The sequence below is a fragment of the Heterocephalus glaber genome, unplaced genomic scaffold (genome assembly GCF_053883595.1).
Source record: "Heterocephalus glaber isolate CG9 unplaced genomic scaffold, H.glaber_assembly_v1.0 deba00001600, whole genome shotgun sequence".
Taxonomy (NCBI): Eukaryota; Metazoa; Chordata; class Mammalia; order Rodentia; family Bathyergidae; genus Heterocephalus; species Heterocephalus glaber.
In genome coordinates this window covers 29993615-30015211 of record NW_028258372.1, presented here as the reverse complement: position 1 = coordinate 30015211, position 21597 = coordinate 29993615, and the positions used below count along the sequence as shown (strand labels likewise).

The 21597-nt window shown below is 33.7% G+C and overlaps 1 long non-coding RNA gene across 4 annotated transcripts in view; it reads left to right on the top strand.

The window, feature by feature from the left end:
- The window catches only part of LOC106010911 (uncharacterized), a 169453-nt gene that overhangs the window by 119584 nt on the left and 28272 nt on the right, over positions 1-21597 (top strand). For all 4 annotated transcript variants that reach the window (XR_015444193.1, XR_015444195.1, XR_015444194.1 and 1 more), the window contains one exon: positions 63-177. This is a non-coding gene — a long non-coding RNA (uncharacterized LOC106010911). The remainder of the gene's footprint in view (positions 1-62; positions 178-21597) is intronic.

Genomic DNA, 21597 nt, shown 5'->3' with positions numbered 1-21597 from the left:
TGCCTCATTATTTTCAAAATATTTCAGAATCACATTTTTGTTTGTTTGTTTGTTTGTACCAGGGATCGAACTTGGGTCCTTGTGCTTGCACAGCAGGCGGTGAAACCACTGAGCTAAATCCCCGGCCCAGAATCACATTTTTATAAATGCCTGTCATTGCTTTCCTGCAGGAATCAGGTAAGATATAGAGACATATGGTATGAGCAAAATCTTTCTCTTCTTTCTCATAAAACTCCATATAGCATATTGAAAAGAGGTCACAGACACCATCTTTGTGCATGATTAGATATGTTTCAATATGTAGACTATAACATTTCTAATTAGAATCTCTACTCACCACATGAAGCATTTTAAAAGGTTCTTTAATATCCTTTTATCTAGGACAAATTTGATTTAAAGTGAAATTGAGTCCTATGTAACTTGATTGGTTTATTTTATACACCTGTTTTTTTTGCATTATTTGCCTAAGTTGATGTTAACTAAGTAAGCTGTATAAATTTTATAAAGTGTTTGAATTGATAAATTAGGTAAATTCATATGTAATCTCCATTTAGATAGAATTAACTCAGAATGTCCCTTGAGCACTGTAGCTAGAGAGCATTCAATGTTTTGCCATAGAAAATATATGTTCAATTGATGAGTCATTTATGTTGCTCATTAATTTGTAAGATTAATTTTTCTCTGTCAAGAACAGCATCAGCGGGCCAGGGATTTAGCTCAGTGGTTCTGTCGCCTGCCTCACAAATGCAAGATCCCGATGATCCCTGGTACCAACAAAACAAAACAAAACAAAACAAAAAAAACTCCCCCACAAACCAAAAAAACAAAAACAAAAACAAAACAAAAAAACAGCATCAGCTTTCTTTCCTCCATGGAGAATTGAAAAAAAAGTTGAATATTCTTCTTCATTTGGCAGAGAGAATAGTTGCCTCACCCAGAGTGTAGAATGTCACATAAAGAGAAGAAGGGATATGTCTTGGTCAGTGTGTAAAACATGCACATGACATTTTGCAAAGCTTATTATTAGAGAAAAATCCTCTCCTTAGCTGTACTGCAGGGTGGCTGTATTTGAAATTAGACAGTTCTGCATCTGAATTACGGTTTACCATTCTACAACTGTGTGACTTAAGAATTCACACAACCTTTGTTAAACCTCAGCTTAAAAAAGGTTTACCAGTGATTCCTTGGAAGACTCATTTAGAATATATAAAGAACTAAAAAAAATTAGATCCCCCAAAATAAAAGACCCAATTAAAAATGGGCAAGAAAAATGAATAGAGACTTCACAAAAGAAATACAAAAGGTGAATAAATATGTGAAGAAATGTTCGACATTGCTGTCCACTAGAGAACTGCAAATTAAAGCAACACTGAAATTTAATCTTGCCCAGAAAGAATGGTTTTCATCAAGACTCAAATAATAACAAATGATGGACAGAGTTCAGGGAAGAAAGAACCCATCTACGTTCTTTGTGGGAATGTACAGTAGTACAACCATTATGGAAAATGACACGGAGATTCCTTGAAAAGCTAAAACTAGAAATTCCATTTGATCCAGCTATTCCCCTTCTAGGTATTTTCCCAAGAGAGATAAAGAGATCATATTAAGTGATACATGCATACTTGTGTTTATAGCAGCACAATTCATAAGACTAAACCTTGGAAGTGGCCTATATGTCCATTAGCAGATGAAGAAAGTGTGGTATTTATACACAATGTAGTACTACTTTGCCATAAAGAAGGATAAACTTGAGTTATTTGGGGGAAAATGGGTTCACCTTGAGACCATAATGTTAAGTGAAATAAATCAGACACACAAGTTTAAATGTCACATGGTTTCTCTTATATAGGAAACCCAGAGTAAAAATAAAGAGCAAAATAAAAGACAGATAATAGGAAATATGGAATTAGATTGTTCGCAGAGGGGAAGGGGATCAAGAGTTGGGAGGCGGATAGGGAGTGAAAAAAAAGAATTGTAAAGTATTGTGTACCTGAACCAGTTCCACAGCAGGAATGTAAGCCTATGCACTGCAAACATATACAAACAAAAGAGGAAGGGGATCAAGAGGTGTGTGGGGGGGAATGGACATGTGAAAAGAAATTAAAATGTGTTATATACCTGCACTAACTTTCCACAAGCAATGTAAACATGTATACTACACACATGCACTAGTAATCTAAAAGAAAAAAGAATACATAGAGAAAATAAAAATGTCTATTTTGCAAGGTTTCATACATATAAGATAATAAATATATAAGATAAATATAAGATAAACTATCTTTAGGAACTGGCAAATATTGAGTAGTTGCTATGAGCAAATATTATTAGAATGTAATGATAAATCTCCTACTTGAACTTTCTGCACATGAATAACTAGATATTGAAAATAAGATCCTGATGCTTAAGGAACCATTATTCGTTAGAGTATAATGGAATAAAAGCAGTGAAGTAACCATTAAAGCAAAAGATGCTTAAAAATGAGAAATTCAGACAGAACAGAGACCATTTGGTTAGTCATACTAGCTAAAGTGTTTTTATCAGTTCTATTGTGAAAATGGCATGAAAGTTTATTCAAATCTTCATTTTTATCTACAGAATACTTAGCATAAATGTCATGTTCATGATATATTCTATTCACTTTAATGCATCTGCATATATACTAATAGCACTATAATGTACAGATGTATCTTATTTATACTCGGGATTATTCTTTGGATTCTCAATTAATGTCATGAATACCTCATGACATGCTAAACTTTTTTTAAAGAGAACATTTTGGGTATGATTACACATAGAAAACAGAATGAGATGGACCTGACTAACCACAACACTCAAAATTCCTTTGCTGAGAGTAAGAAAACTGATGAGCAGCATTGATTAGAAATCCATAGACCTGGAGTCAGATATATTTGAATATGTTCTACATTTTTCATTTAAGATTATATGGTATTCTTAATTTATCTGAAATTTTATTTCCTTGTCTAACCTTGCCTACAGTGGTCATGGTGAGGATTTGAATATTAAATGTTCATTAGGGAGATTGGCCTATAGTTCTCTTTTTTGGTTGGGTCTTTCTCTGGTTTTGCTATCAGGGTAAAACTTGCTTCCAGGAATGATTTTGGGAGTATTGCTTTCCTTTCAATTTTATTGAAGAGTTTGAAGACTAGTGGCATTAGAACTTCTCTAAATTTCTTGTAGAATTCAGCAGTGAAACCATTAGAGCCTGGGCTTTCCTTTGTTGGTTGGTTTTTAATTACATTTTCAATTTAATTGATTGATATTGGGTTATTTAGAATTTTTTATCTTCATAATTCAGCTTTGGTAATTCATATGTATCTAGGAATCTTTCCATTTCTTTTGAGTTTTTAATCTTATTAGAATATAGGTTCTTGAAGTAGATATTGATGATCTTGTAGATTTCTAAAGGATCCATTGTGATTTTACTCTTTTATTCCTAATTGCATGAATTTGAGTCTTTTCTTTCCTTTTTTTTGGTTTTAACATACTTTTATTGAGGTATAATTACATATAAAACTATGGTAAGGTTATGCTAAGGGTGTATCAATTTTATTTAATCTTTAAATAAAATATTTAATCTTTCAAAGAACCAACTTTTTTGATTTATTGATTCTTTCTATAGTTTTGTTGATCTCCATTGCATTAATTTCTGCTCAAATGTTTATAATTTCCTCCCTTGTATGAGCTTTAGGCTTGACTTGTTCTTCTTTTTCTATATTTTTGAGGTTCAACATTAGGTTTTTTTATTTGAGCTTGTTCTGTTTTCCTGATGTGAGAATTTACCACTATATATTTTCCTCTTGTGATTACTTTCATTGTATCCAATAGGTTTTGGTATGGTGTATTGGCATTATCATTTAATTGTATATACTGTTTAATTTCTTCTTTAATTTCATCTGTGACCTATTGGTTGTTCAGGAGGGTGTTATTTAATTTCCATGTGTTTACGCAGTTTTTGTGGTTTCTTTTGCTGTTAATTTCCAATTTCATTGCACTAAGGTCAGATAATATGCATGGTATAATGTCAGTTCCTTTGCATTTACATAAGCATGTTCCGTGGGCTAGTATGTGATCTATTTTGGAGAACATCCCATGTGCAACTGAGAAGAATGCGTATTCTGATGTTTTGGGATGAGGCACTCTGTAGATGCAAAAATCCTCAATAAGATACTAGCAAACAGAATGAAGCAAATCATCAAAAAGATTATACACCGTGACCAAATAGGATTCATCCCAGGGATGCAGGTATGGTTCAATATACGCAAAAAAATAAATGTAATACACCATATCAACAGAGCCAAAGACAACAATCACATGATCACCTCAATAGATGCAGAAAAAGTATTTGACAAAGTCCAACACCTATTCATGATAAAAACCCTACAGAAAATTGGAATAGATGGTCTTTATCTCAATCTGATAAATGACAAACCAATAGACAACATCATATTAAGTAGTCAAAAACTGAAAGCTTTCCCTCTAAAATCAGGAACAAAACAAGGATGTCCACTATCCCCATTACTATTCAATAAGTTCTGGAAACATTAGCCAGAGCTATCAGACAAGAGAAAGAAATAAAAGGAATAAAGATAGGAAAGGAAGAATTTGAACTATCATTATTTGTGGATGACATGGTACTCTATAGAGAGGACCCCAAAATTCCACCAAAAGACTTCTAGATTTAATGACAAAATTCAGTAACTTACCTGGATACAAAGTTAACACTCAACAAACAATAGCATTCGTGTACAAGACAACAAACTCACAGAAAGAGAAATTAGTGAGACAATACCTTTCACAATAACATGGAAAAAATTAAATTCTTTGGAATCAATCTGACAAAGGGAGTAAAAGATCTTTACATTGAAAATTACAGTATTCTGAAAAAGGAGATTGAAGAAGATATCAGAAAATGGAAAGATATCCCTCACTTGTGGATAGGAATAACCAACATAGTGAAGATGGCCATATTCCAAAAGTTGTTATACAGATTTAATGCAATCCCAATCAAAATACCATTAGCATACCTCACAGAACTAGAAAAATCATTTCTAAAATTCATTTGGAATCAGAAGAAACCTAGAATAGCAAAAAGCAATTCTTGGTAACCAAGGCAAGGCAGGAGGCATCACAATCCTTGGCTTGAAATTATACTACAGAACTTCTGTGATAAAAACAGCATGGTACTGGCAAAACAAAACCAGACCTGAAGATCAATGAAACAGACTAAAAGATGCAGAAAGAACCTCAAACACACTTATCGTTGACAAAGGAGCCAAATATGTCCATTAGAAGAAATATAGCCTCTTTAATAAATGGTGCTGGAAAAACTGGCTTTCTACATGATGAAGACTAAAACTAGACCCATGTCTCTCACCATGAACTAAACTGAAATCAAAATGGATCAAAGATCTAAATATTAAAACAAAAATACTAAATCTGCTGGAAGAGAGAATTGGTGGACATAGGAGTAGGAAAACTCTTCATGAACAAAACCCAGGCAGCATGGGAAATACTACAAAGAATCAACAATTTGGAGCTCATCTTATTAAAAAGCTTTTGCACAGCAAAAGAAATCATCAATAGAGTGAAAAGACAATCCACAGAGTGGGAAAAAATTTTAACCAGCGGTTCCTCACACAAAGCACTAATACCTGGAACACATAAAGAATTGAAAAAAATCAGCCCATCTAAAGTTAAAGACCCAATCCAAAAATGGGGGTCTAAGATGAATGCACACTTCTCAGATGAAGAAGTAGAAACAGCAAATAAATACATGAAAAAAATGTTTAACATCACTAATCATTTGAGAGATGCAAATTAAAACAATGATAAGATTCCATCTCATTCCAGAAAGAATGACTATCATCAAGGAATTAACCAACAACAAATGCTGTGGGGGAAAAGGAACCCTTCTACATTGTTAGTGGGAGTGTAGACTGGTGCAACAACTGTGGAAATCAGTGTGGAGATTCCTCAAAAAACTAGAATTAAGAGGTTCCATTTTTCCCAGGTATTCCCTTTCTGGATATCTCCTATAAGAATTAAAAGCATCATACCACAGTGATATATGCCTACCCATGTTTATAATGGCACAGTTTGTAATAGCTAAATCTTGGAAACAACCCAAATCCTCATCAACTGAAGAATGGATAAAAGTGACTTTTTTAATGTAATGGAGTACCACTCAGCCATAAAGAAGGATAAACTTGAGACATTTCGGGGTGAATGGATGCATCTTGAGAACATACACTTAAGTGAAATAAATTGAATGCACATGTGTATATATTGCATTGTCTCTCTGTTGTGAGAAACAAAGTGAAAATCAGGACCAAAAAGAATAATGAATATAGTGAAACAGGAAGAAATTATTTAAAATTATACAGAATGTACAATACTTTGTCAATACTTAAAATGTTTTATGCAAGAAAGGTATAGTATTATTAAGAAATGAGCTGAGAGATTAGCAAATGAAAACATTTTTTTCATTAAATTTATTGGTGCATTTCAGGTATACAATATAGTTAGATTCATCATTGGAAATTTGCGCTTTTACATGATCTCTCTTGGTTCTTGTTTCTTCCCCATTCCCCTGCCCTCCCTTCACCCCTTCCACCCCTCCCTATTTACAAAGACTTTGTTTCCACTTTTTCCTTTTCTCATCTTTTTTCTTTTCCCTTCTTTCCTTTCCCCTACCCCTCCCATTTCCTCTACCTCTTTAGTTTTTCTGGAGTGAAAAACTAAAAGTGTAAATAAGAATCAAAATGTATAATTGATAATGTGAAATAGGAAGAAAATATATTCTTTTAAGATCACGATAACAGTGTATTTACCATGGTTATTCTTCAATAATTTTTGTTATGAAAAATTATTTTTTCATAGAACAGCATTTATAAAAATCTTTTAAAAAATTGAATGTGTCTTACTTACTGCTGACCATAATAGGCATCTGATATACATTAATTTCTTTTATCCTTTTCCTTTTGTAAATCCTATATTATCTACAGGAAGATTTTCTTTTGAGAACGGGATTCTGGCTGTGCCATACCGTTGTAATGTGTTTTCATAATTAAAGAAAAATAAGAGAAGTGAAGTTATTGTAGTTGAAAAACTAGAGGAGTGAGGTAATCAATAGACATTATTTATGTTTATAAAATAGATAGGCCATAAATGTCTTTAGAAATATACATACTTTCCTAATATTTATTTCATTTTGGGAAGGATTTGGTCCTGTTTAAGACTTTTGTGTTAAAGCAAATATAAAGTAATAAAATATTTTAAGAAAATGTTACCAAATTTTATCTCATTCATATTAAGCATTGCTGAGAGCAGCCACTGTTCATCTAACTTTGTATTTTACCAACATTTACTTGTATGCTCTTCTTGATTTAATATGATAGCTTATTTTTAGAAACAAGAGAATTTTAAAAAATTTTAGTAGTTTAAAAAAATTATAACCTGTTCCCTTTGCATAATACAATCAACTTCATAAATTGCTATGTAAATGGACACTCACACAGTAGAGTTTTATTGAGACTCTGTTTTCTATAGCCTTCAGTCTTCCAAGATTTGTAGGATAGCTCACATTCCATATTGAACAAGATGAGCAATTTTTTTTTGCAGATCTACCAACTTATTGTTTCAGTGACTAGATCAAAGAGCAGCTAGTTTTTGTTTTGACATGTGTTTTGATACTGTATTTCCATTAGCAGTAGCCAATTAAGTTGCAGAAAACTTTGGTACCAGAATTGTATTGAATTTTTTGGTTTGTTTCAGAGTGTAAAACTTCTCCAGAGAAGGAAGAGGTCAGTATAGACGTAATAAGAGTAGAAAAATTTCATGGAAAGGATGGTTTAGGCTTACTGCTAAAGTCTAAGTTTCAATATGATAGTCAAAAAGGTAGCATAAATAATTAGGGAGATTAGGAAACTATTAGATGACCAGAACTGTGGAATCTATAGTGATCTGAGTTCACATTCACATAGACAAAACAAAACTCTTCTGGGAGCTTCATGTGGTTTTCGAGGTTCTTGGAGTTACCTTGTCTTAACGATGAGTCACATTTGAGTAGGAGGGCAGAAGAGGTAACTTCTATGACTGAGGACCACAATCAGCAAAAGTAAAGAAAGAAAATAGCCTAGTGGTCTGGAATGGTCTTGGGGAGAAGTTTGGCTCTAGAGCAGGAAGGCTTAATAAGGCGTGATTTTTTTCCCCAACATGTGACATTTCTTTATGTCTCTATCTATTTTTGCTTATTTCAACTTGAAAGGATGTTACTGGCATTTTATGGACAAATACCAGGGTTTTACTAACACCACATAATGCAGAAGTCATTCGCAAAAGAGAATTATGCAGTCCATAATGTCAGTAGTACCAGGGTTAAGAAACTGCTCTATCTAGATGAACCTGTGTGTTCCAGAAGTTCGATGTTACGTTCTGCAGTGTACCATTAAAACTCTTTGGCATAGAAAGTGAATCTATTCTCCAAAGTTAATTAGGTGACTTAATTGAGAATATGCACTCCAGAAGATTGTCATTAGAGAGGAAGGGAATAGAGGGTGAGGAAAGTAAGGGAAGGTAATCAGGGAGAGGGATATGATCAGAATATGTTATGTGTACATGTGAAAATACCACGGTAAAACCAAATATTTTGTAAAATTAACATTCACTGATAGGAAATACATTATAAAGAGGACATATACTCCAGAAATGTTTAGCAGAAGACATGGTGGCCAGATTCAGAACAGAAGGTTCAGGGGAATATTGTACAATCTACTTTGGGTGAATTTTCTATGTAGGTCACTCTCTTAGGCCTTTCAGACAACTATAACAAATAATATGGTAGGCAGCTTATAAACAACAGGAATTTATATCTCATGGTGATCAAGGTGCTGACAGGTTGATATCTGATAAGGTCCCACTTTCTCAGTGCCTTTGTTTTGTGTCCTCATATAGTGGAAGGGGCAGTGCAGCTCTCTGAAACCTCTTTTTAAGGACGTTGATCTCATTGATGATGACTCTTTCCTCACTTCCCCAAAGGCCCTACTTCTAATGCCATCAAAGTGGAGGTAAGGCTTTCAATATATGAATTTTAGGGGCACACAAACATTCAGATCATAGCCACAGTTGGAACACCTGAACAGTGATGGCAGATGCTTTTGAGCTTTCAATGATAGCAAACAGCCCTCTGAAGCATGCTTGCACACCACTGAGCAAGGGGCAAGCTCTCATTGAGCTTGAAGCACAGGGACTATGACAGCTTTAGCATTATTGACACAGATAGAGAGTCTTTCATGTCATTGTATTCCAAGTGGCATGGTTGTGGGAGAAAAGACCTATTGGGCTTGTTTTTCTCTAACCACCTGATGCTACTAAAAACTACCAAAAAGGAATCTAATAATTGTGAATTAAGAATTGGCTTAGATTTCTTTAGTGACGTATGTTTGGAAAAAGCCTTGAGAGCAAAGTACAAGGATGTGTGCAAAAGCCCTGTAACCGCCCCCTCAAAGCATGTGTACAACCCAGGAACTTCATGTGATAGGAAGTTGAGAGCAGGAATAACAGGGATAATTACTTAATTGCTAATGTGTAAGATGAAGAACAGGGAATATTTGTTGGCAAGAAAATGATAATGGGAAGCTATCCATGGTGGTATACCCCTGCAATCCCAGCATTTTGGTTGGGCAGGAGGATTTCAAGTTCAAGCCCAGCCTGAGAAACTTAGTGACTTAGTGAGATCCTATTTCAAAATATAAAATAAGAAAAAAGACTGAAAGAATGAAGGACCTTGATTCAATATTCAGTGCCAGAAAAAAAGGAAAAGAAAAGAAAACAACAATGAGAAAGTGGTTAAAATAATACGATGTGAGACCATTGGAGTCAAGATTCTGTTGCAATTGGCAGAGATTATGAAAAGACAAATTGGAGAGGTGTGTTGAAGGAATGGTAATAATAGTTAACATTTATAGCTCTGTTAGTAATTGCTATGTTAAACCCTTTTATGTGCTATCTTACTTAAACCTCAGAACACTATTATTCTTATTAAACACTAATACTCTATTTTATGTGTGGGAAAAATCAAGCACCAAGAATTTAAGGTTCACTAAAGTTATTAGTAAGTGATGGGTCAGAGCATTTGAAACAGGTTAGTGCAGATATACATGATGAACCTGGTGTTAAGGTGATGTCTTTTTAGTGGGGAAGAAGGATGCAGGTAGATCTTCCAGACTGGAGATGGTAGTAAGTTGTTGGCTAATGAAGCATCTGTTTAGAGTCTGTAAAAGCTGAACCAGAATAGACAGAGCCAAAGCCATAATTCCATTAAGCTAAATTGTCTCATTCTCCTGGATCTGTTTGGGTTTTTGGAGCAGATTTATTTAACTTTTAGTGTTTAAATAATTCTAGTATGTAACTGCTGGTGAGTTTTACCTTCCTGCATGATCAGTGTGGGAGTCAGGTCCTGTGGTGACTTGTATCAAGAAAACCTTTTTAAGGCATGATTCTTAACATATACTATCTCTGATATTAATATCTACTAAGTTACAATGTGTGCTAAAACCAGGGCACAGATTTAAGCTGATTTAATTTAAATCAATTAGCGCTAATAAATTTTACATTATAACCTTGATAAGCTTTGTTCTTTGATTTCACATTTGCACCATCATAGGATGAGGCAGTGTCTTCCTGAGAATTTTATGAAAGAGTTCTGCATTTTGCTGCTGAGGCTTAAAGGTATCTGTGATACAGTATATCAATACCTCCAAAGTAACAAAAGAAAAATGGGATAAACTATTTCATCTCTAATTTACCCAAAGCCTGATCCCTGGAAAGCAGTGGATATTCTCAGGGATCCTTCCTGTTGTGTCTTGGAGACTCTACTAGATATTTTACAAAAGGGTGTCCTATATTGTCCTTGTTATTGAGCCCTGCTTCTATTCATTTCTTTAGCAACCACTACTTCTTGAAAAGATATGATCCATGTAATGTCTCACTCAAAACTGATTTTCCTTGCTAAAGTAGAAGCTTCTTGAAGGCTGGGAGCTTGTCTTTATCTTTATTGCCTAAGTTAAGGTCTGACATATTGTAGGAACTGAGAATTGAAACAAATCCTAGTCTATGTGTTAAATAATGCTGACAAGACTTCAAAACAACACAAATCATAAAAATTGATAGCTTTTTCATCAGTACTTCTTTGAAGAACAACATACTTGTCAACACTTCAGTATCTCACTTTACTATGTCCACTAATACAGAATTACTATTTCATTAAATTTGCCCCATGTCAACTGGTTCTCTGTTTTTTTTTTTGGTCTCATAACCATTTACTCTTCCTAATTTTCTTCCTTTGGAGATTCTAAGACTTTTTGAAGGCAGTGTTCTTGCTTGCTGCAGTAAGTTTAAGAAACTCATCTTTATTTGATCAATAGATGTTTCTTGTTGATTTCTAGGGAGCTTTCAATTTGAGCTAACACATACTTTGTTGAATGACTCAGTAAGAGATAATTGTTGATGTTACCATTTAATAGATGACACTAAAGCTCAGGAAAGCAAAATATTTTATTAAAGTATATAGACTGTGAGGTCAAATTGATTGTCTTTCCGTAGAACACAATTGCACATGGATCTTTTGAGATTTATTTCTACCTTCAGCATTGCCTTGTTGTTTGAGCCTGATTTAGCATGCATTATTTGAGGTGAGGGGTGGAGAGAGATGATAAAGTATATTTGTACCAAATGCATTGTCTTGACTACCTCATATGGAAGTGGATCTAGACCTGGCGCAGGCTGTGCCTATTGCACCATGAAATACAGAGGACTTTATGTATCTGAATGGGAATATGTAACTCAGACAATGAGTAGGAAGTAAAATAAAGAGTCTAGTGTATACATTCTCAAAATGAATGATATTGTCTTCAAAGGGTAAAAGTTGAGGCTTGGAGGAATAACAGTAACAAAAACGGTCTTAGATATTATAATAGCTTGTGATCCTACAAAGGACCACAGTATATAACCAGATATACAGTGGGTAATACCTGTGGTATTAAAATTTTGGGGGGAGAGGATCACTAGAGAAAAAAATGGTTTGAAAAGGCTTCTTTGGGACACAATAATGAAAAAACTTGTGAAACACTGCTCTAATAGTAGTTTATTTTAGCTGGCCACTATTTAAAACTCCTCACATTTGGTTCAAACATTTCAAATCTAACATGGATCAGGTACAACCACTCATGGGGTCACAAAAAGTCTATGATTGCTAAAAAATTGTCTTATAATACATTCTTAAGCAGAAAGTAAACAGTTACATATGTTAGCTGGGATTTCTTAGTGCCTCCATAAATTTGGTTCTGTATGAAAAGAGCATGTGAATGTGTGTGCATGTGTGTGTGTGTGTGTGTGTGTGTGTGAGAGAGAGAGAGAGAGAGAGACAGAGAAAGAGGAAGAGGAAGAGGAAGAGGAAGAAGAATGAAGAGTGAGAGAAGTTGTCATTAGTGTCAATATTTGGAAGACAGAAGTCTCCGAAAACTTACTCAGCTTACCTGACTTGAGGATATTATGAATCTCCTAATGTAAAATGCATGTGAAAATTCACTTCAAAAAGAGATTAAGTTGAGTTTACAAACACTTTGCCAGATTGTAGAGAAAAGCTACAAATGAGGCAGATCATTAGATACCATAGTTTCCTTTCCCTGGAAAAAATAAGTCCCAATATTTACTGTACCCCATTATATCACAAGATGTACCAGTCAAAATTAATCAATCATAGCCACCAGGGAGCAAGTAATTAACATGCCCCATTATATCATTCATCTTCTCAGCAGGCACAAAGACTTAATAATGTGTGCTGTGTGTGACATGACTATTTAATTTGGATTGTAGTCAGAAAATATTCAAAGATTCTTAAAACATTAAATGGCAAAAGACACTACCCTGGGCTTGTTAACACAGCATCTACTCATATTTTTCTAAATAATTAGAGTTTTCAGGAAATAATAAGTACAAAATTAGATACTGTGTACATAAACATATTTACTGAAGTAAAATCATTCTGAAAATTGGTCCTTCCAAAATGTACAATAGATATTGTGAAATAGGAAAAAAATGTTCAAAAGGGAAAGGGAACTAGGGAGGTGGAGTGAAGGAAAGGAAAGAGGGGAAAGAAAAAAATGAAAAGAAGGAAAAAATGGAAACAAGGTTTATGTAAATAGGGAGGGGTGGAGGGGTTGAAGGGAGGGAGGGGGAATGGGAAAAAATAAGAATCAAGATATATCATGTACAGGTACAAATTCTCAATAATGAATGTGATCATAATGTGTACCTAAAATGTACCAATAAACTTAATGAATAATAAAGAAATAAAATTGGTCCTTTAAACACTTTGACATTATGTATGTGATAGGAAACTTGAGACAGTATTTCATCCATAATGTAATGAAGATGATAATGAATGTAATGTAAGATGATAATCATCTGAGTTTTATGAAGTAATTTTTCTATTTCTATATAACCCCAGGATAGCTAAACATTTGAAGGTATTATTTATAAAAAATTCAAATCAATAGGCCTATACTTGTCTCAGGATTTTCAAGGTTGCAATGTGTTTCATATCTCTCAGATTATAATATCAAATGATTATAATGTAGGCAGCTGTAGTTTTCCATTTACAGAAAATAGAATGGTGGTAGTAAAAATAAAAATATATGTTTATGAATATTTATTGAAGACCTCTAATAGGCTAGTCAGTTATATATCTTATTGAGTGTGATAATAGATTTCATTACAACTTTATGAAGTGACTTTTATCCACTATTAGCACTATTTTTAATCCCATGCATTTTTCCTCATCAGCTTCACTTTATTGCATCTTTTACAATTTTTTTTCTACCAAAAAAGGCTTAGAAGCTCACAGATACTAATTTTAGTAATCTTGAAATAATGGTACATTGTTTTATAAAACAATATTATTTCACTTAGTACATAAAGAATTAAAAAAAACCTAGAAGTTAAAATATACAGAGACAAGGATTAAAACAGCGATTTCCAGGGGAGGGGAAAAAGGAAATGTGGTTCAAAGAATACATAGTAGCAGATGTTTAGGATGAACAAGTATGAAGACCATTAGTACATGAGGACTAAAGTTAATAAAATTATATTGTATAAGGGTTTTTTGTTAAGTAAGTAGATGTTAGTTGGTTTTGTTCTTGGCTGAGGTTTTAGAGTTCCCTGTCTCCCAAAAGTTGATTATGATGGATGTTAGTTTGATCCACTGTAGTATTTTGCTACTTGTATCCCACAATATCCTATGTAAATAAAAATAAAATTTATTTTAAAAGGTGGTAGAAAACAGGTAAACATCTGAACCTGACTAATTAAAAACCAGTGTTCTTTTCAAAAGGTTGTCCTTGGATTTTGGGAACTAAGACCATTTTTTAATACTCATCTAGTTGGTCATTTCCCATTCTCAACAAAGTCCTTCCTCTTGAGGGAGCTTGTATTTAATAGAAGTTGACAGAAAATAAACAAAAATCTGTTAGGGAGTGACAAGTTTATGAAGAATTGTAAGGTAAGGGAATAGAAATAGAAAGAGGTGGCAGTGGCAAGATACTGTATAAAGAGTGATCAGAGAATGTGTGCCTAAAGTGGTTTAGCAGAGAACAGACTTGAGAGCATTCCAGGCACAGGTAAGAGCAAGTGCTAATGCTCGTAGTTGTGGTGCTGGTGATAGGGAAGGGGCGAGGACAGTGAGTTCATAGCAGAGCCACAAGGTCACAAAGTCTGGAGAAGTGGGCAGGGTGATAGGTAGTTGTTGGTGTGTTGGGGAAGTAGATAGTTGAGATAAGATTAGGTTGTTAGTGGTGAGTACGGATGAGTCTAACAGACCATAGGAAGGATTTTGAAATTTTCCCCCTGTATGAGATGGAAAGCATTGGAGAATTTTGAAGAGTGATATAGTCTAACACACTGTGAAATGTGACTCGTGTGTGTTTATGTTTGGTGTTGGAGACAGTGATGAGAATTGGGCCTTAGAAGATGGAAGGCCAGGTAGGCCAGGTAGGAGCCTATTGCAACAGTCCAGGCAGCCTATTGCAAGCAGTCCAGTAGTGGCTTAGGTGGGTCAAAACTGTGAAGATGAATAGTAAGAAGATGCAGGTTATATTTCAAAGGAAGAAATGACAAGATGGATTGATTATTTCCTTATGAGATGTGACAGACAGAGGAGATTTTAGGAAGATTCCAAGGTTTGGGGTTTAAACAACTAGTAGAATTATATTTTCTGAGATGAGGAAAACTGAGAAGGAATAAGTTTTAGAGAATATCAGAATTCATTTTTGTACATACTAGTTTTGAAATGTTCTATTAGGCACCCTAACCGCTTACAAGTATTTTATATTCTTTTTATTTTTGGGGGTTCTTGGTTCTTTAAAAGGAGTACATGAAGAACAGATACTGCTGTACTCAAAGTACTTTATAATCTCTTTGCGTCTTTATTTATTATGATTCATGGATAGATGATTTCGTGAACTTCAAGCTCCATTAGGAGGTTTTACAAAAAGGTTTCATCCTCTATTAATAATATATTTCATAATTCTTGCATACAATGCTGTACTATTTAATTGTCTAGTTGTTTTTCAGGATTATCACTAGCTCTGATATTTGAAAATCCTAGTCTAATATTTATGAAATTGTAATTATTTATTTTAGAGTTCGGATACATTATATTTTGTGATAATATGATTTAATTTTTCCATAAAGATTTATATTTCTTCATTAAAGCCATGTATCATCTTTAACATCATCCTTTTTTAACAGTGTTCTAAATACATTATCCAACTTGGATGGATATTTGTTATGGAAAAAGAACAGATTTCCTAAAACAGTGATGTCAAGAAACACATAATAAAATTTGTCTACCTGGCAAAATACTAGATGTGAATTCCTACAAGTAAAATTTTTAGCATAGGGGATAAAACTAAGTTTGAGGCTTTCTACTTCTACCATTGTAGCCTGAAATGAATTACTTAACACTTCCAAAATTTCAGTTTTCCGATGTTCCACAAAGATGATAATAAAACCAACAAGTTTTTTAGGACAGTTAAATGAGACAATTCACATGAAGTGATTTGCATAATACCTGTCACATAGTACATGCTTAATAAATGACACTGTTATCATCATCATAATCATCAAAGGATGAAATTTCATATTAAAGGAGGATTTGGCACTTAACTCTTTCCAAACCATTGATACAGTCTCTGGTGGATATAAAGTTGAAGAGCATGCTCAGTTCTTTCCAAAGCTATGCAATCTAACTGCAGAAGTGAGTACTATTCTTGAAAATAATATAACAAAAATACTAAAAAGTAGTTTAAGTAGTTCAAGAAAGTAATTAATTATGACAAAATAATACAAGGTTTATAGCCTTTGAATTGTATCCACACTGGTTGCTAAGGGGTTTCAGAGGTGAGATAGAGTTGGTTTTAGCCCAGAGTGATTACAGAGGACTTTGGGAAAGGATAGTAGGATCTGAGTCAGATATTGAAGGAGAAACAGGATTTATTTAAGCAAAGAAGTGGGGGTGGATATTTCAAACAGATTAAATCTAATATGGAAAAGTGAAGAACTGCAAAGAGGTAAATATATTTATATGTTATGTTTATAGGAGTGTTATGATACTTTATCATAGTAATGCAAATTTTTCTGATGAATTTTTCTGAAGTTCTTTTAGAAAAATAAAGTGTAAAAACTAAAAAGATGAATAGATGTAACCCAGAGAAAATAAATTTGAATTAAAATTAGAAAAAGAGAAAATTCATGCAAAGTGTGCTTATAATAATATCTTAAGGTCTTTTTTTTTAAGTAGCAAAAAGCTTTATGCTTGATTAAGGTGACAGAGTAGCATCACTTATTTAGGAAACGTTCATATATAAGGTGTATTTAAAACTTCTTTCAAGCTCTATGATAGATTTTGGACATCCAAACATAAATGAGAGTTGAATGGAAAAAACAGACATGTGAACACACAATTATAATATATTTCATAAGTGATGTCATTCATTTTGATAAATAATTTAGGAAAGAAAGAAAGGAGATGTAGGAAGTGAGGAAAATAATTTATCCAAATCTAGACATTAAGGGAGCTCTAGAGCCACAAGTGTGAATTGGAATTTTGCTGAGTATGGGGTAGTACAGGCGAGAGACTACTCTGGTCAAGGCTGCTGAACAAGAGATGCCCTGGTGATTTCTGAACACCTTGTTAGCCAGATGTTTACTCAGATCAGTGCAATCTGAATGATTCCCCTTCCTTTAAGTGACAATTGCAGTTAATAATCTCTAAATATCTTAAAATTGTCCCTCAATCAAACAATAGGCATCTGAAATGAATAGACATTTCTCAGGTTAAGAAGTACAAGTGGCCAATAAGTACATGAAAAAATGGTCAACATCACTGGCCATTCAAGAAATGCAAATTAAAACAACATTGAGATTTCATCTCATGCCAGAATGCATGACCATCATCAAGAAATTAATCAGTAACAAATGCTGGCAAGGGTGTATTCCATTATTGGTAGGTGTTTAAATTGGTACAACTACTATGGAAAGCAGTATGGAGATTCCTCAAAAAACTAAAACTAGAAATTCCCTTTGACCCAGCTATTCCCCTTTTAGATACTCTATCTTCTTGAAAGAGTTAAAGTCATACTATGGCATACTATGTTTATAGCAGTACAATTTATAATAGCTGAATCTTGGAAACAGCCCATATGCCCATCAACTGATGAATAGATAAAGAAAATGTGGTATTTATATACTGTGGAGTGGTACTTTGCCCTAAAGAAGGATAAACGAGATATGTTTAGGTAAATGTTAGGTAAAGAAGGTTAAGCTTGAGACCATAATCTTTTTTTTTTTTTGGTACTGGGGATTGAACTCGGATCGTTGTGCTTGCACAGCAGATAGCGAAACCACTGAGCTAAATCCCTGGCCCTTGAGACCATAATCTTAAGTGAAATAAACCACACAAATTTAAGTATTGCATTATTTTTCTTGTGTGAGAAACCCAGAGTATAAATAAGGAGCAAAATGTAGGATAGATGAAGAAGTAGGAAGAATTTTTTCAAGTGGAAAGGGGAATAAGACATGGGGTGACGGGGTAGGCAAAGAAGGGAAAAGGGATTTAATGAAAAAAAATAACTGAAGAAAGAATGGAAATAGAGCTTTTGTAAATGAGGAGAGAATGGTTGGAGGGAGTGAAGGAGATGAAAAATGAATTAAAATGTGTTATGTATATGTACAGATCCCTCATGATAAATGTGACCCTTATGTATTGCAAATGTGTACTAATAAAAATAAATTTTAAAAACACACAAAAATTAGGCCTTTGTGATGTTTTTCTTAGATTGCATATATCAATAACTATATAGAATTTTCTACCTTGTATAGCTTTAGGATTTTGGCTGAAGCTGTCAAGATATCACTTGAATGATAAAATTAGCTATTTTGAGATTTACAATATTAAGAAAATCATTATAGAAGTATCCCCTCAGTGTCAGAGGCTGAACTTCATGCGTGAGACTAAAGTATGGATTTGGAGTTAGAAAGTATTTAGATTTTAGTGTTGGTTTGGTTTCTCAGTTCCTTGGGTGAGTTTGGACAAGTTATTAATCTCTCTGAACCTCAGTTTCTCAAGGTTAAAATGTAGTTAATAATAACTTTGTTGTACCTTTACTGTGAAACTGACAAAAGATAAGAAAAGCAAAATGTCCATCTGCAGTGTCTGGCATCTAACAGCTTTTAAATTCTTTCCTGGAAATGAAACCTCAGAATCTTATTTTTTCATCTTTCTCCTCTCATAAAATAAGCATTTGTGACAATTTTCACCAAATCTTGCAACTAATAGTAATGTGCATTGTGGCAACTCTAGATAAAAACTGCCAAACTAAGAAATAAAAACTGTGCTAGCACATACACTCCAATTTTAGATTTAGTTGCTTGGGATGTAACTGGGCTATGAATCACTGAGAGGCTGGGGGTTACAGCATAAGACAGACTATATTTACCTTAACTGTCTCTTATTATTATTCTCACTTGCAGAGTCTTGTGAGAAAGAATTTAGTGACAAGTGCTGCCTTGAACTGTGTAACAACTGTGAAATAACACAGCAAAAAATTCATTATTAATTAGAAGCAGCAAGATGAGTCATAACTTTGTCAAAAATCAAATTATCCTGTAGATTTTCCCTCTTCTTTGTATACATCATTCCTTTGAAAAGATAAATTTAAAAAAAGATAAATTTCAAACTAAATATGTTTATAGATCTGGCATATTCCTTTCTTGTATCAGAAAGTTTCTTTTCCTTATTAGGAATGGAAGTTTTCTAATAATGTTTATCATTACATACAATTCTTTGCCTTCATTGGATTCTCCGCATTGTGATTATTTATCTTTCCTTCTTTCTGATATCTAAGAACATTGAAGGTTTGGACCAAATTTTATTTGCCCACTGCTTACTACCTGTGACTAGCCCAGTACCTCACATGTATTAAGAATTTAATGGAGTGCTAATGAAGCAACGAATAAATAGAGCTTAATAAATGGAGACACTGGATCTGTGAATACTGTTTGAGATCTGAAGCTGCTATTTCCCTCCATTTACTCCACTATTCCTTCTGTTTCTCCTTACATATTTCATTTTTTTCTTCTTGTATTTTAACTATTGCTTTCATCCATCTTGATTCTCATCAGCTATCACATTTTAAAACCACATACTCTCTTTTAGTAACTATCTTTTTAGTATCGCAGTTACCTAGTCAGTACTGTGGCCCAGACATTCATTCGTGCAGCACCCCTACAGGGCAGGTTCCTTTATCATGCTGCTACCAGGTCTTTATGGGCTTGAATTTTATCACCCGGCCACTGGGCCATGTAGCATCCAAAGTCCTGCTTGTTAGGTTCACTACTCTGCTCCTCTGTATGTCAAGGATAAAAATTTGTTCTTAGTAGGACGACTTTGAGGCCCAAGTAGTATAATATACAGTATATCAATATTCTTCATGAACTGTAATAACTTAATTGATTTGTGCCCATAAACTTAAAGCTTTAAAGTACCACTTGTCCTTTTTTTATGAAAATACTTGTTTTTACATAGATACATTATCTAAGCCCAAAGTGGCCAGTTTCTCATTTTAAACCAGACTGTAGGACAAGACAAGAGTGGTAGATTCCAGATGCTGGGTGGTGTCTTTAGAAAGTGGCCAGTGCTATTGCATATGTGACTTGAAGATAAAAACCATCTCACATGAGAAAGATGCTCCTGCTAAAATTAATTGCAGTAATGATTCCCTACACCATTTTCTCTAAATTCTTTGATCATACATTGCAGATCCTTTTCAGTACTTTCTTTGCTTTTGATGTTTCTAACAATATTTCTTGTGATTAGCAAAAATATGTGTTCTTCCAGGATCTCAAACTGAAGGAACAGCCAGTTTGTACTCACTGACCAGTGCTCTGGCCCTGATCCTGAATGTTCTCTGTTTTTTATCCAAGTCAGCACTGACATGTGGGTATATTGCATGGTGAGAACCATGGGTTCTAATTCTTTTTTTAAAATTAATTTTATTGGTACTCTTTTGATATACATAATGATCACATTCATCATAGGGAATTTTTTCCTTTACATAAGATATCTTGATTTTTCTTTTATTCTTCACTCTTTTCCCTTCTTATTCTTGACAGACTGGTGGGTTGACTCTTCTACCTTCACTGCCTTGTATAAATATTTATCAAGTATCCCTTATATGTTTTTCAATTTTTAGCTCAATCAATATGTTTTTTTAATTGAAGAGAAAGTATTTCATTTTAGAATTAGAATTGGGTATCCTTACATCAGTTTTCTGGTAATGCTTCTTTCTAGTGGAGATCTAAGTGTCAATGATATTTTAAACCAATTTATGTAAGTTTATTAGCAGTAATGAGAAATAGCTTTCCATTTAGCTTATTTGTAAGAGGTAATACTTATAGTTAAGGTATTAGAATCTGAAAATCTTGGTTCCAGCCAAGAAGTACTGAAAAAGTTGTTTATTCAAATCTTTAGCCCATTTTAAGATCAAATTATTAGCTTTTTTGTTATTGAGTTGTTGGAATTTCTTATATATTTTAGATATTAACTCTTTATCAGATATATGGTTTACAAATATTTTCTCCCATTCACCAAGTTGCCTTCTCACTCTGTTGATTATTTTCTTTGTATTATAAAATATTTTAGCTTAATGTAGGCTCACGTCTAGTTTGGCTTTTGTTGTTGCTACTTTTTTTTTTTTTGGTACCGGGGATCAAATTCAGATCCTTGCGCTTGCGAGGCAGGCGGCAGAACCACTGAGCTAAATCCCTGGCCCTGTTGCTGCTACTTTTGCTGTCACATTCATGAAATCATTGTCTGACTACTGTCATGAAGCATTTCCTTATGTTTTCTTCTTGGGGTGACATAGTTTCAAATCTTATGTTTAAGTTTAATCAATTTTGAGTGATTTTTTTGAGTATGTATATGATATAAGATGAGTGTACTATTTCATTCCTTTGCATGTG